General features: G+C 42.4%; 1 pseudogene; it reads left to right on the forward strand.

Moving 5' to 3' along the window:
* Nucleotides 1–13,157: 13,157 nt before the first annotated feature.
* On the forward strand, nucleotides 13,158–13,808 carry LOC124963660 (ferritin light chain-like; annotated as a pseudogene).
* The last annotated feature ends 808 nt before the right edge of the window (nucleotides 13,809–14,616 follow it).

The following is a 14,616-nucleotide window of genomic DNA, read 5'->3' on the forward strand; positions in this document are numbered from 1 at the left end:
CCCTCATAGGTGAATTGCACAGTTGCTCTAGTTTTTGTTTTGGCATCCTCTTTTCTTGAGAATAACCCTTGAACCTGGCGTTGTAAATTAATACAAGGTCCATATGGAAGTTCTGTAAAGGGATCAAAGTACTTTGTAACATTGGAGGGTAAATCAAAACACAGGGTTCCTGGAAGAAATATAACGGAAGAATTATAGGACTGAATATCAGGATCATTAAGAGCAGTGGGCAATCCCGTAGAAGCATTAGTAGAGAACAAAGGGGAAAGAATAAACGAAGTATTAGTTAACAGTAAAGGATATGGCCATGCTTTAACTATTGCCCATAGGTTCCTTTGATGCATCGTTTGAGGTTGCACTCTGCTGAACATCCCAATCATCATCAGAAGGGGAAGTAACATCTTCTTCATCAGGAGGTATGAATCTGGTCAATCTTTCAGGCACCCAAATAGGTGTTGATTGATCCTGAGGAAACACACAGACAGATCCTCGGACCCAACGAAGAACCGGGTCCGGTCCTTTCCATTCTCCCATTAGGATATCTTTCCATTTAACCGAAGATTTTGGCGCTGGGTTCGGAGACATGTGCCGAACTGCAGCTGAGCGTCCATTAACATCAAGGGTTAAAAAATTAAGAATAAAAAGTGCCACATTTAATTTATCTCGTGGGGATCTATAAGATACCCCTATTCCCCCTTTTTGTTTAATTAAACAATTTTTAAAAGTGAGATGAGCTCGTTCAATGATTCCTTGACCTTGAGGATTATAGGGAATGCCAGTAACAAGTTGAATATGAAATGTATTTGCAAATTGTAAAAAACTTTTAGAAGTATAAGCAGGGCCATTATCAGTTTTAATTATTTTTGGAACTCCCCAACAGGCAAAAGAATGAAGGCAATGCTGAATGACATGAGCAACCCTTTCCCCCGGTAATGCAGATGCCATAAGGATGCCAGAACTGGTATCCACAGAGACATGAATATATTTAAGAGTGGCAAATTCAGGGATATGAGTAACATCCATCTGCCACAAATGATTAGGCAAAAGGCCTCGGGGATTGACGCCAAAAGATGGGGCTGGCAGTAAGGGCAGACAATGTTGACAGCGTTTAACAATTTCCCGGGCTGATTGTTTAGAGATAGGAAATTTTCTGGACAATGTAGTAGAGTTAACGTGGAATTTTGAATGAAAAAGTTTAGCTTGTTCTTCCATAGAAAAAACAAAGAGAGATTTAGTAGCCAAATCAGCCTGGTAATTACCAGAGGTAAGGGGTCCAGGTAGATTAGAATGGGCTCGAATATGACCTACATAAAAAGGTTCGGTACGTTGGAAAATCAATTGTTGGAGACTAGTAAAATAAGAAGCAACGGAGGAGTGAGGAGAAATATGAGCAACAGTTTCTAATACAGATAAGGAGTTAACAATATAATGACTATCTGTAAGAAGATTAAAAGGTTGTTCAGATAACAGTTGAAATGCTAAGATAACAGCAGCCAGCTCAGTAACTTGAGCAGATAAGGGTTGAATAAGCAGGGTGTGAACATCCTGCCCTATAATAACGGCCCCAACTCCATTTCTAGAACCATCAGTAAATACCATAAGACAGTTGTTTATAGGGGAAAATTTTGTTATTTTAGGAAATACTATGGGAGTAGATTTACAAAATTGCACCCAAGGGTGATTAGGATAATGATTATCGAATTGAGCTGAGGTGCTACAAAGGAGTATAGCCCAATCAGGATTGTTATTAGTGAGCCATAAAATTTGTTGTTGAGTATAAGGAGTAATAATAGTAGTTGGGTGCATACCAAAGGCTGTTATGGAAGCCTCAATACCTTTGAATATAACTTGAGCCACAGCTGTAACATTTTAGAAGGGGATCTGGGAAGGGAAACACTCTGTAGAGGACCTCCCTGCCATAAAATTGCAGATGGGCTATGAGGTTCGGGGAGAATGATCAGTAATAAAGGCTGGAGTGGGTCACAACGATCAACTTGCCCAGATTGTAAACGTTGCTGAACTAATTTTAAGGTTTCTTTAGCCTCAGGAGTTAAGTACCTTGGTGAGTTGAGGTCAGGATTGCCTTTCAATATATCAAACAAGGGCTTTAATTCCCCAGTAGATAATTTTAAATATGGACGAATCCAATTAATATTTCCCAACAATTTTTGAAAATCATTAAGAGACTTTAATTTATCAGTCCTGATCTCTAATTTTAATGGTTGTACCTGGGTTGAAGACAATTTTGTGCCTAAATATTGCTGTGAATCATCCAGCTGTAGCTTTTCAGGTGCTATTATAAGATTCCAAGATTGCAAGATCGTAGACATAAAATGCAAGGCCTGCATAAGAAGGTCTTTGGATTGATGACATAATAAAATATCATCCATATAATGATATAAGAGTAAATCTGTAAATCTATCTCTTACTGGTTGTAAAGCTTTATCAACATAAATTTGACACATGGTAGGGCTATTAGCCATGCCCTGAGGCAATACAGCCCACTCATATCTTTGATCAGGCTGGGAATGATTAATAGAGGGAAGAGTAAAGGCGAATCTCCAGCAATCTCGTTCATTAAGATGTATAGAGAAAAAACAATCCTTTAAATCCAGAACAATAGTTGGCCAGTGTCTAGGTAAGGCAGAAACTAGTGGTAAACCACATTGAATAGGTCCCATAGGGAACATTTGTTGATTTATAGCACATAAATCATGCAACAGTCTCCATTTCCCTGACTTTTTCTTGATAACAAAAATAGGTGTATTCCACGGAGATGTGGAAGGCTTTAAGTGACCGGCCAAGAGTTGATCTTTTACCAATCCATGAGCAGCTAGCAATTTTTCTTTGGTGAGGGGCCACTGTGGAATCCAGCAAGGCTCATCAGTTTTCCACACTATAGGGATGGTGTTATCCACAGTGGCCCCTAGGGAAAACCCAAACCCTTGGTATCAGTTTTCGGACTAGGTAAGGAAGGGGGCTGAACAGCACCTTGATGTTCCCTACCCAAACCTTCATATTCAGTGTATCCCATTTTTTTGATAATTTGTTTAACGGGGGTCCCTTGATAAGTAATGTCAGTAGTAAGTTTCATATCCATTTGTTGTAAAACATCTCTACCCCAAAGTGTAACAGGCAAATCACAAACATAAGGTTGAAAAACTCCTGAATGCCCTTCAGTATCCTTCCATGATAATGTAGCTGCACTCTGAGAAGGGCTATAAGCAATCCCCAGTCCTCGAAGGGTTTGATTAGCAGTAACTAGTGACCATGCCTTAGGCCAATCATGGGTACTGATGATACTTTTGTCAGCCCCCGTGTCCAATAATCCCACAATAGATTGCCCTCCCACCACAAGTTTTAGGAATGGTCTATCATCTAAATTGAGTGTTAAAAATGTCATAGGACTGCCTGAAGAACCAAATCCCCCATTTGCGCGTCTTGTATCCTTGCTAGGCCAGGAAGAGTGCCGGCTAGGCAAAATTAACATTTGAGCAATTCGATCACCTGGAGATATTACAGTAATGCCTTTAGGAGAGGACACTAATATTTTAACCTGCCCCTCATAATCTGAATCAATAACTCCAGGGTGTACTATTAGTCCCTTTAAGGTAGAAGAGCTCCTTCCTAATAGCAGCCCTACAGTATCTTTAGGAATTCTTTCTTTCCAGTCCGAATCAATAGCCTGAACACCCATTTCTGGAGTTAGTACCAATCTGGTGGTGGCACAGATGTCCAATCCTGCACTCCCTGTTGTTGCTCTCCGGACATTCCATTCTCTGAGGGGGGATACCATTGTTGAGGTACTTGTTGAATTACCCCGTATATTTGTTGTGGGCCCCGGGGAGGGCCCGTCCTCCCGTTTTTTGGAAGAGAAGGATTTGGGCCTAAATAATTTCCTTCCTTATCCTTAATGGATTGGCATAAACTACTCCAATGATTGCCTTTTTTACACCGAGGGCATAAGCCGGGTCCAGGCTTTTGTGGTGGCGTAGCTGGTGCAGACTTATTAGGACAATTAGCTCGAATATGTCCCATCTGTCCACAAGCAAAACACGAGCCCGTGGGCCCTTTAAGTTTTTCATTAGGACCAGCCCGTCCATTCTGAGATATAGCTGCAGCCAAAACTTGGCTCTGTCTATCTAATGCAGCCACAAACATATTACCTTGTCCAGTAGCATCATTAATGTCCTTGCACACCCTTAAGTAAGTTGAAAGGTCTTTATTTTTCCAAGGTCTAATGGCCTCCTTACACCATTTGTTAGCTTGTTCATAAGCCAACTGTTTAACCACTGGCATAGCCTGCTCAACTTCCCCGAATATACAGGAGGCTGTTTGAATCAACCGGTCAACAAAATCAGCATAAGGTTCATTACTTCCTTGTGTAACTTTTGACAAATGTCCCTGTAAGTCTCCCGTGCCTTGCAAAGTTTTCCACGCTCGTGTAGCTGCAGCAGCTCTCTGAGCGTAGATACCAGGATTGTATTGTAATTGTGCCTGTAACCCATCATAAGGGCCTGTTCCCATAAGCATATCTATGTTCCATTGAGGATTTCCTGCTGTAGCGTTCCGTCTAGCGGTATCTGAAGATATTTCCTGCCAAGATGTTTTCCACATGAGATACTGCCCTCCAGAGAGCGTAGCTCTAGCTAAATTGATCCAATCCTGAGGGGTAAGATTTAAAGCGGATATAGTTTCCACCAGCGCAACAGTAAAAGCAGCTTGGGACCCATATGTACTAACTGCTTCTTTTAATTGCTTGACAAACTTAAAATCTAAGGCCTGATGGTATCTCTGATTCTGAGCATCTTCAAAGACCGGATAAGCAGCGGAACCCAAGTGACTCCATTCTTTACGCGTCCGCTCATTAAGCGGAGGCGGGGGTTCAGGAGGCGCAGAGGGTAACAAAGAACATTCCTCCTTTAACGTCCATTTCTTAACTTGTTGCGCAAGCTCCTCCCCTGATAATTCCCCCTCCGAGTCACTCCCGGTGTCCCCGGTCTTATGTGAGCGGACAGATCATTCTTCCTTTATCTCTTCTAAAACCTGACTTCCCTCATGAAAAGGTTCTGTAAAAACATCCTTACGAATGTTGAGACAGCTCCGAACCAAGGTCCATATAGCCATGGTTCCTATAGGCAGAGGGGATTGATGGTTAGCTTTACGTAGATCTGCCCCTAAATGTTCCCACTGAGGGATATTTAGTAAACCTTCATCCAAGAACCATGGAGCAATCTTCTCTACAGTATCTAAAAAGGTCCTGGCTGTCTTTGCCTTAAGCGGCGTGCCATTGAGGCGAAGGAGCTCTCTCAAGGGCTGTTGCATACGAATCTTAGAGTTTTCAGATCCCATTCTGTATATACCTTATATTTGAAAATATAAGGGCTAGCATTTCGCCGCCCCAGTCTCCGGGTCGCGTTCCGCTTTACCCGCGTGGCAGACTGCCTTCCGCTAGTCCACTCCGAGCCGCGTTTCGCTTGGCTCTGTCTCCGGACTGCCTTCCGCTAGTCCAAATAGTCGCGTACCGCCAACTTTGAGGCTGCCTCCCACGTCACTCACCCTTATCCGTGTCCCGGGTTTCGGCACCACTTATCGGGGATTCCCCTGCCCGCAGGAAAGAACGCCCCGACAACATGGAGCTTTCCAAGATTCTTTATTGTTCTCCCTCAGGGGAGCACACAAAGAATATATATAGTAAGGCAGCCAATCAGAAAGCTATACAGACAAGGCATGAGCTACATGCATGATCCCAATGTGTAAGTGTATGGGGCATGAGCAGATCACGCGCTGCACATGAGAAACAGGAGCCAACAGTTAAGTACTTCCTCATACGACGTCAGCGCGACTCCTGCTTATCGCATCATAAGTATGTGCCATGGACCGTACGTTGGCAAACTGCCAGCTGCCATCCTGCTTAGCCTGGGGCTAGGGGTCCCGGGTACCCTGACATATGCCCATTGAGAGTCTGGAAGGGTTGCAGGAGTCCTGTATCTAATGCTGGGGACAAGGCACCATCCAGAGGCCTCTCTGTCTAAACATCTGGACTCCGTAGACCAAGGCTGGCCCCTTGTTTATGGGCCATTGCAGCCACAGCCCTTATGGAAGCTCACACACTGACTATGGAACAAGAGTTGGTTGTCAGAATGCGTCATTCAATTTTAATGTTTTTGGAATACAGAGGACAATGTTGGCTGAATGATGAAAGGATGGTCAGCTACGGGGACGTGTTATGTGAAAATCCATGCATCCACATGATATCATCCGAACTCTAATCCCAGAGACTCTGCTGCCCGTTGGAAATGGACAACATGATCACAAGTGCATTTAGGTCATGGGTAAAGCATTCTCTTGCATATCAGACCCAACAGACAGGCCTCTCAAGGGCCCTGATACAGCATATATCACAGATGGACACAGTTTCACAAGACAGGATATGTCCATCTGGATAGCAGGGGGCGCTCTGGACTCCACTGCTGAGGCAGAACCTCTGCTCCAGGAACTTCAGCACCAAAGGCAGAACTCACGACTCTGACCTAAGCACTCCAACTGGCAGCAATGATCTGTGGACACCTGCAAAGACTCAGAACATGCTTTCGCCACTCTTCATGCCCATTAGCCTTATGTAAGGAAAAGGGCCAATGAACTCGGGAGGAAAGAACATAAAACACGGATGGAAGATTCTTAAACTTCTAGATGTAGCGTGGGCACCCGGAAAAGTTGCCACCAAGGGGAAACACCGTGGTTCCTCAGGGCAACCAAAGACCACACAGAAAAGCAAGGTTAACCATTGGCAAGAATTAGGCAGGAAATCCAGGCTTAAATGCAGTCCTTCCTGACACTCTAACAAAATGGGAACCAAAATATTCCCAATATGAAAGCAATTGGCATAAGACTGGAAAAGGAAGCTATCACCCAGGTGGATGGTGGAGATTTTCTGGAGGCCACATAGCCCTCCCTGAAACTTAGCCCTGCTTCACAGACAGCTCCACAGGGGAGCACACAGTTACTGAACGGCACTTGAGACTGTGCTGAGTCAGCATTTCTACATCGCCTGCTCACAAGCAGCTCCAGGGTGATCTGTGAACAATGTAAAACTTGTGCCCACAACAATCCATGCCAGGGGCCGAGGCTTCCACCAGCAATCCAAACTATAGGAGGAGTGCTTTTGAGCACTTGGAAGTAGACTTCATTGAACTACCATGCTCATGGGGCTATAAAAATTTTGGGGTTTTGTGTGTTCTTATTCCTGCCAGGTGAAAGGCTTTCCAACCTGCACTGAAAAGACTAAAATGGTAGAAAGAATGTTCCTCTGGGAAATTATTCCCAGACTTGGCATCTCAACAACTATTGGCTCAACAATGGGCCAGCTTGTGGGGCAGAAGGGATACAATTACTGGACAAGAATTTGAGTATCAGATGGAAATTACATACTGCCTACAGGCCACAAAGTTATAGTAAAATCGAAAGGATGAATCAGACCTTAAAGAATCAATTGGGGAAACAATATCAGGAAACTTCCCTGCATTTTGGTGAATTCTTCCCTATTGCACTGTTAAGGGTTAGATCCACTCAAACTAAGATGACTGGATTCTCTCCTTATGAAATAATGTATGTATTGCTTACCCACTAATCAGGGATTACAGGGAGACAAAAGAAATAGGAGAATGAACATTGAGATGACAGCTTCAGGCTTTAGCAAAAACATTACAGACTCTCAGCCAATGAGTTTAGGAAAAGGTCGCCAGTACATTTGATCATGGATAAACCCTGCGTCAAGCCTGGGGATTCAGTCTGGGTCAAAGAATGGAATACTCAGTCCCTGAACCCTCTTGCCATTATTTTATTCATCCCAACTGCAGTAAAAGTGACAGCTAGGTCCCTGGGTTCATCATGCCAGGTTCGAGCATGCAGCTGTGGACTGGGAGTGCACTTCAGACAGGGCTGCACGCCTAGAGGTGTCCATCTGGAGGCAGAAAGCACTGGAGAAACTTGAGGACCGGAAAGAAAAGAGCCCTACTCTAGTCAAACAGCTGACAAACCTGTGCATGGCTGAAACCTGAGAAAAGTACAGTTCTGCTTCAGTCAGTCGTTGCTGGGTGATTAATGTCTGGCGGAAGTTAAACTTAGTACCAGGACAAATGGACTCACTCACTCTCTAAGACATTCCTTGTACTGTAATGAATTGCCATCTCTTAATTCTAGCCATATATATAGTACTCTGCTTAGTTTTTGCTACAGGTCTGACAAAAGTAACTCCTACTCACTAGACTCTTGGTAACAAAATTACTTTTACATATTTTTACCTTGCTTATATAGGTTTTCTAGGGTTTGTTTGGTGTTACTAGTTTGGTTTTGTTAACTTACCCTATTTAACCTATGCTAAACAAAATGTGGATCTATCACTTAGTTTGGTTTCCTTTGATAGTCTTAGGGAGCTCTACCCCACTCCTGCCCCAAAGGTGGAAATAATGGGAACCATGTGTCAGATCAATCTATTATAATCAAGGGGTGATAAAAATATATATTTAAGACCTGCCCCACCAGAAAGATGCTATGATTTATAACTGCTTGTCTCTGGAAAATAAAAAGTCTACATGGCTTGGATTGAATCCTAAGATAAGGGGGATATAACTTGCCCTGGGAATTTTCCTGATACCAATGGAAATTGGTATTTCTGGCCACTTCAGTTTCTGATGTGGGAAAATTTTATTAAAAGTGATTCAAGATTTATTGCCCCAAGACTTACCATATGTCCTAGCTAAACTAAAAGAGGGCTTAAGCCCAAATCTCAAACTTCCTTATTAGGAAAAAACCCTCTTTCAGAACCCAGCAGAAAGAACTAAAAACCTGCGGTTAAGAACTGTCGGGTCCGTGGGTGGCCCTCATGAGTGAAGAATGGCCGTGGACTGAGTAAGTCTAGTGCTCAGTCCCTAGGACTATGGAATGAGACTCTCATGGAACTAAAAATCGAAAGGCCCCAGGGCTGGGTCCTCACTTCAGAAGTATTTGGTAAGGAACATATTGGTAGATTTGGACCCCACCACACACAATGGGTCAGTGAAACTCCATTTAACAGAATATTGGTTTGGAACACCACCTAGTGGCTAAAGAAATCTACTTGATTTTGGGCAGATAACTCAGGCTGGCTGGGGATTGATTAGTGGTCTAATACGAACAAAGACCCAAAAGAGCTACCTTATCACCTGGGGACTAAATAATACACTAATGAATGATGAGTGGATAGTAGAAGAAATCAAGGAGGAAATAAAAACATACTTACAGGTTAATAAGAACACCAAGACAACATATCAAAATCTCTGGGACACTATGAAGGCAGTCCTAACAGGAAAGCTTATTCATTAAAAAAATAGGGACTCAATGAATAAATGACCTAACATTACAACTCAAAGTCCCAGAAAAAGAAAAGCAAATCAATTCTCAAAGCAGCAGAAGATAGGAAATAATTAAAATTAGAGCTGAAATCAATGAAATTGAAGCAAAAGAAACAATGCAAAAAATTGAGAAAACAAGAAGTTGGTTCTTTGAAAAAATAAATAAAATTGACGATTTAGACATGCTAGTGAAGAGAACAAGAGACAAAACTCAAATTACTAAAATTCTTGATGAAAAATGAAATATCATGATGGAAACTACTGAAATACAGAAGAAAATCAGAAACTATTTTGAAAATTTATACTTTAGTAAAATAGAAAAACTTGAAGACATCGACACATTTCTAGAGATATGTGACCTACACAAACTGAATCAGGAGGACATACATGATTTAAATAGATCAATTTCAAGCAAGGAAATTGAAGACACCATCAAAAGCCTACCAATCAAGAAAAGCCTGGGCTGGGGATATAGCTCAGTTGGTAGAGTGCTTGCCTTGCAAGCACTGCCAAAAAAAAAAAAGAAAAGCTGAGGACCAGATGGATTCTCAGTCAAGTTCCACAAAACTTTAAAGAAGAATCAACACCAATACTCCTAAAATTATTCCATGAAATAGAAAAGGAGGGAACACTTCCAAACACATTCTACAAACTACTCAGTGTCAAACTGAGACCCAAACCAGACAAGGACACATCAAGGAAAGAAAACTTTAGATCAATATTCCTCATGAATATAGATGCAAAAATTCTCAGTAAAATTTTGGCAAATCATGTGCAAAAACATATTTAAAAGATAGTGCATCACGATCAAGTGTGGTTCATCCCAGGGATACAAGGTAGGTTCAACACACAGAAATCAATAATTGTAATTTATCACATCAATAAACTTAAACACAAAAATCATGTTATTATCTAAATAGATGCAGAAAAAGTACTTGATAAAATACAACACCCCTTCATGTTAAAAACACTAGAAAACCCTCAATGCTGTAAAAGCTGTGTATACTAAACCCAAGGCCAACATCATTCTAAATGGAGAAAAATTGAAAGGATTCCTTTTAAAAACTGGAACAACACACAGACGCCTTTTTTCACCCCTCTATTCAACATCATTCTTGAAACTCTAGCCAGAACAATTAGAAGAAAGAAATTAAAGGAATATGAACAGGAAAAAAAAAAAAAAAAGAACTCAAACTCTATTTGCCAATGACATGAGTCTATATTTAGATGATCCAAAAAATTTTACCATGAAACTTCCAGAACTAATAAATGAATTCAGTAAAGTAGCAGGATATAAATTTAACATTCATAAATCAAATGCATTCCTATAGATCCGTGATAAATCCACTGAAAGAGAAATAGGGAAAATGACCACATTCACAAGGCTTGAAAAAAAATTTTGGGAATCAATCTAACAAAAGAGGTGGACTATCCCCTACAATGAAAACTACAGAAAATGAAAGAAAGAAATTGAAGAAGACCTAGAAGATGGAACGATCCCCCATGCTCTTGGATAGGCAGAATTAACATTGTCAAAATGGCCATACGGTGTTATACAGATTTAATGCAATTCCTACTAAATGACTTTCTTCCTAACACCTGAAAAAGCAATCATGAAATTTACTTGAAAAAATAAGAGAACCAGAATAACCAAAGCAATCCTTAGCAAGAAGAGTGAAGCAGGAGGCATTGAAATACCAGACTAAATTAAACTACACTACAGAGTCACAGTAACAAAAACAGCATGGTATTGGCACCAAAACCGACATGTAGGCCAATGGTACAGAATAGAAGACACAGAGACAAACCCACATTAATACAGTTATCTTACACTAGACCAAGGCACGAAACATACATTGGAGAAAAGACAGCCTCTTCAACAAATGGTGCTGGAAAACTGAAACTCCATTTGCAATAGAATGAAATTAAACCCATCTCTCACCCTGCACAAAAATCAGCTCAAAGCAGATGAGGGATTTAGGACTAGAATAAAGACCTACACCTAGTAGAATAAAAAGTAGGCCCAAATCTCCTCCATGCTGGCTTAGGACCTGACTTCCTCAAGACTTCTAAAGTGCAAGTAAAATTCGGAATCAATAAATGGGATGGAATCAAACTAAAGAGCGTCTTCTCAGCAAAGGAAACAAACAAGAATGTGGAGAGAGCCTTACAGAATGGGAGAAGATCTTTACCACATGCCCCTCAGATAGAGCACTAATCTTCAGGATATATAAAAAACTGAAAAATCTTAACACCAAAATATCCAAATAACTGAATCAATATATTGACTAGGTAACTGAACAGTCTCTTCACAGAAGAATAAATACAATCAATCACCAAATATATGAAAAAATGTTAAATGTCTTTAGCACATAGAGAAATGCAAATCAAAATCATACTGTGATTCCATCTCATTCCAGTCAGAATGGCAATTGTGAAGGATACAAGCAATAATAAATATTGGCATGGATGTGGGGAAAAGGTAACTCCTACACTGCTGGTGGGACAGCAGATTGGTGCAAGCACTCTGGAAAGCAGTATGGAGATTCCTCAGAAAACTTGGAATGGAACCACCATTTGACCCAGTTATCCCACTCCTCGGTTTATATGCAAAAAGACTAAAATCATCCTACTAGAGTGACACAGCCACATCAATGTTTATAGCAGCTCAATTCACAGAGCTAAGCTATGGAACCAACTAGGTGCCTACAATAGTTGAATGATTAAGAAAATGTGGTCTACATACACAATGGAATATTACTCAGCCTTACAGAAGAACAAAATCATGGCATTTGCTGGTAAATGGATGGAAGTGAAGAACATTATGCTAAGCAAAATAAGCCAATCCCAAAGAATCAAAGGCCAAAATTTTCTCTGATATGCAGATGCTAATTCACAATACAGGGGAGGGCTATGGAAGAATACAGGTACTTTGGATTAGACAGAGGGGGATGGAGGTTGGGGAGGTAGTGTGGAGCAGAAGTAATAGAATGATTCAGACATTAATATCCTACGTGTGCATGTATGTTAACATGACCATTGTTAACTCTACATCCTGGACATCCAGAAAGTGAGAAGTCATGTTCCAACTATGTATGTTGTGTCAAACTGCATTTTCCCCTAATACGTAACTAGAACAATTTTTTTAGAATGGGAGAAGCAGCATTAGGTGGGACTGTGGAAAACCCCACAGGCCCAGGAAGCCGGGGGCAAAGGAGGGTGACGGTGATGTCCCGTTGCCACTTTCTCCCTCTGCATACTGCTTTGTTTCCTAATAAACTTTGCTAAGCTTCAACTACATTTTAGAACTCATCTGAAATACTCTCCTTCAAGAATACAGGAGCCACGACACACGACAAAAACCTGGATTTGTGGACAAAAACCAGCAACAATACCAGCCCTGCTTATTTTTTAATTTTGAAATAGGGTCTTGCTAAGATGTTGAGACTGGACTCACACTTGAGATTCTTCTTAATCATCCTCCCAAACACTTGGGCTTCCAGGTATGTGCCACCAAACTTGGTCCCTTGACTACTTTAAAAAAAAGCTTCCGAACCATCACTCTTGGAGGTCCTACAGATCTGTCTCTTGCTTCAATAGTGTTTGGACAGAACAGATCCCCGGGACTCCCTTTTCTTCTAGCTTCCAGTCGCCTTCCAATCTGATCTCCATTTACAGTCTCCAGGACCACCTTCTCGGCACCTCCTGCTTCCGGGACCAGCTAACTTCATTTTTTGGTGGCTAGCTCCTTATGGAGGACCAACCATGGCCTCCCAGATTTATCAGAATTATTCTACTGGGGTGGAGGCTGCCGTCAGTCGCCTGGTCAGTTTACATCTGCAAGCCTCCTACACCCACCTCTCTCCGGGCCTCCTACACCCACCTCTCTCTGTGCCTCCTACACCCACCTCTCTCCAGGCCTCCTACACCCACCTCTCTCTGTGCCTCCTGCACCCACCTCTCTCTGGGCCTCCTGCACCCACCTCTCTCTGGGCCTCCTACACTCACCTCTCTCTGGGCCTCCTACACCCACCTCTCTCTGGGCTACTCTTTCGACAGAGACGATGTGGTTCTGGAGGGCATGGGCCACTTCTTCCGCAAGTTGGCTGCGGAAAAGCGCGAGGCCTCCGAGCATCTCCTGAAGATGCAAAACCAACGTGGCGGCCGCGCCCTCTTCCAGGAAGTGCAGAAACCTTCTCACGATGCGTGGGGCAACACCCAGGGTGCCATGGAAGCTGCTGTGGTCCTGGAGAAGAACCTGAACCAAGCCATTTGGATCTTCATGCCTTGGGCTCTACCCACACAGACCCACATTTCTGTGACTTTCTGCTGAACCACTTCCTTGATGAGGAGGTGAAGCTCTTCAAGAAGATGGGAGACCACTTGACTAATCTCCGCCATCTGGCAGGCCCCTAGGCTGGCCTGGGCAAGCATCTCTTTGAAAGTCACCCTCAAGAAGGCCCTGGAGTGGTGGCCTTAGATGGGGCTCCTCTGCATCTCCTGGCATCAGGGCTTTGGCCTGAGCCTCTCTCTCTAACCCGTAGGCAGCTTTTTAACCACCGTGGAGCCCCTCCCAAACCTGGGACCAAATGAAAATAAAGCTTTTTCCAACAAACAAACAAACAAAACAAACAAAACAAAACAAAATTTCCGTAGTCACTGGCTATATACTCCCAAAACAAACAAACAAACAAACAAACAAACAAAAAACACAATTCCAGTGTTAAAATCTGAATCTTGCTATATGAAGTAATGTAATGGAAGGAAATTCCTGAGGGAGAGGGACGGAGGGAAGGAGGGAAGGAGAGAAAGAAACATCAACCTAAAAAATGTGGGGACCTTGGTGTACAAGGCAGAACAGAATTTCAGCATTTGTTGATCACATACACGGCCAGATCTATTTAGGAAAGCAGGTCCACTTTCAAGGAAGAGTGTGGGACGTCTCCAGCAGGAGGTACAGCAAACCCTTGGTCTGGGTGATATTTCTAGAGGGACACTCTGTGGGGGCTGGACTAGAAGTGGAGTCAGGGCAGTTATGAGATTTCACACCAGGTTTTCTAGGCTTGCTCATTGTCCACGTACCATGGTAGCATGTTGTGAGCAAGGGTGCTGGTCTAGGAGGAATCCTGGATTGCTTAGGAGTTGCCTGTTTTTAATGTCAAATGATAATGGGCATTTCCTGCATTTCAGTCATTTATGGGCCTTCTACTTTTATACCCAGTGT

This window comes from Sciurus carolinensis, chromosome 13, assembly GCF_902686445.1.
Source record: "Sciurus carolinensis chromosome 13, mSciCar1.2, whole genome shotgun sequence".
NCBI lineage: Eukaryota > Metazoa > Chordata > Mammalia > Rodentia > Sciuridae > Sciurus > Sciurus carolinensis.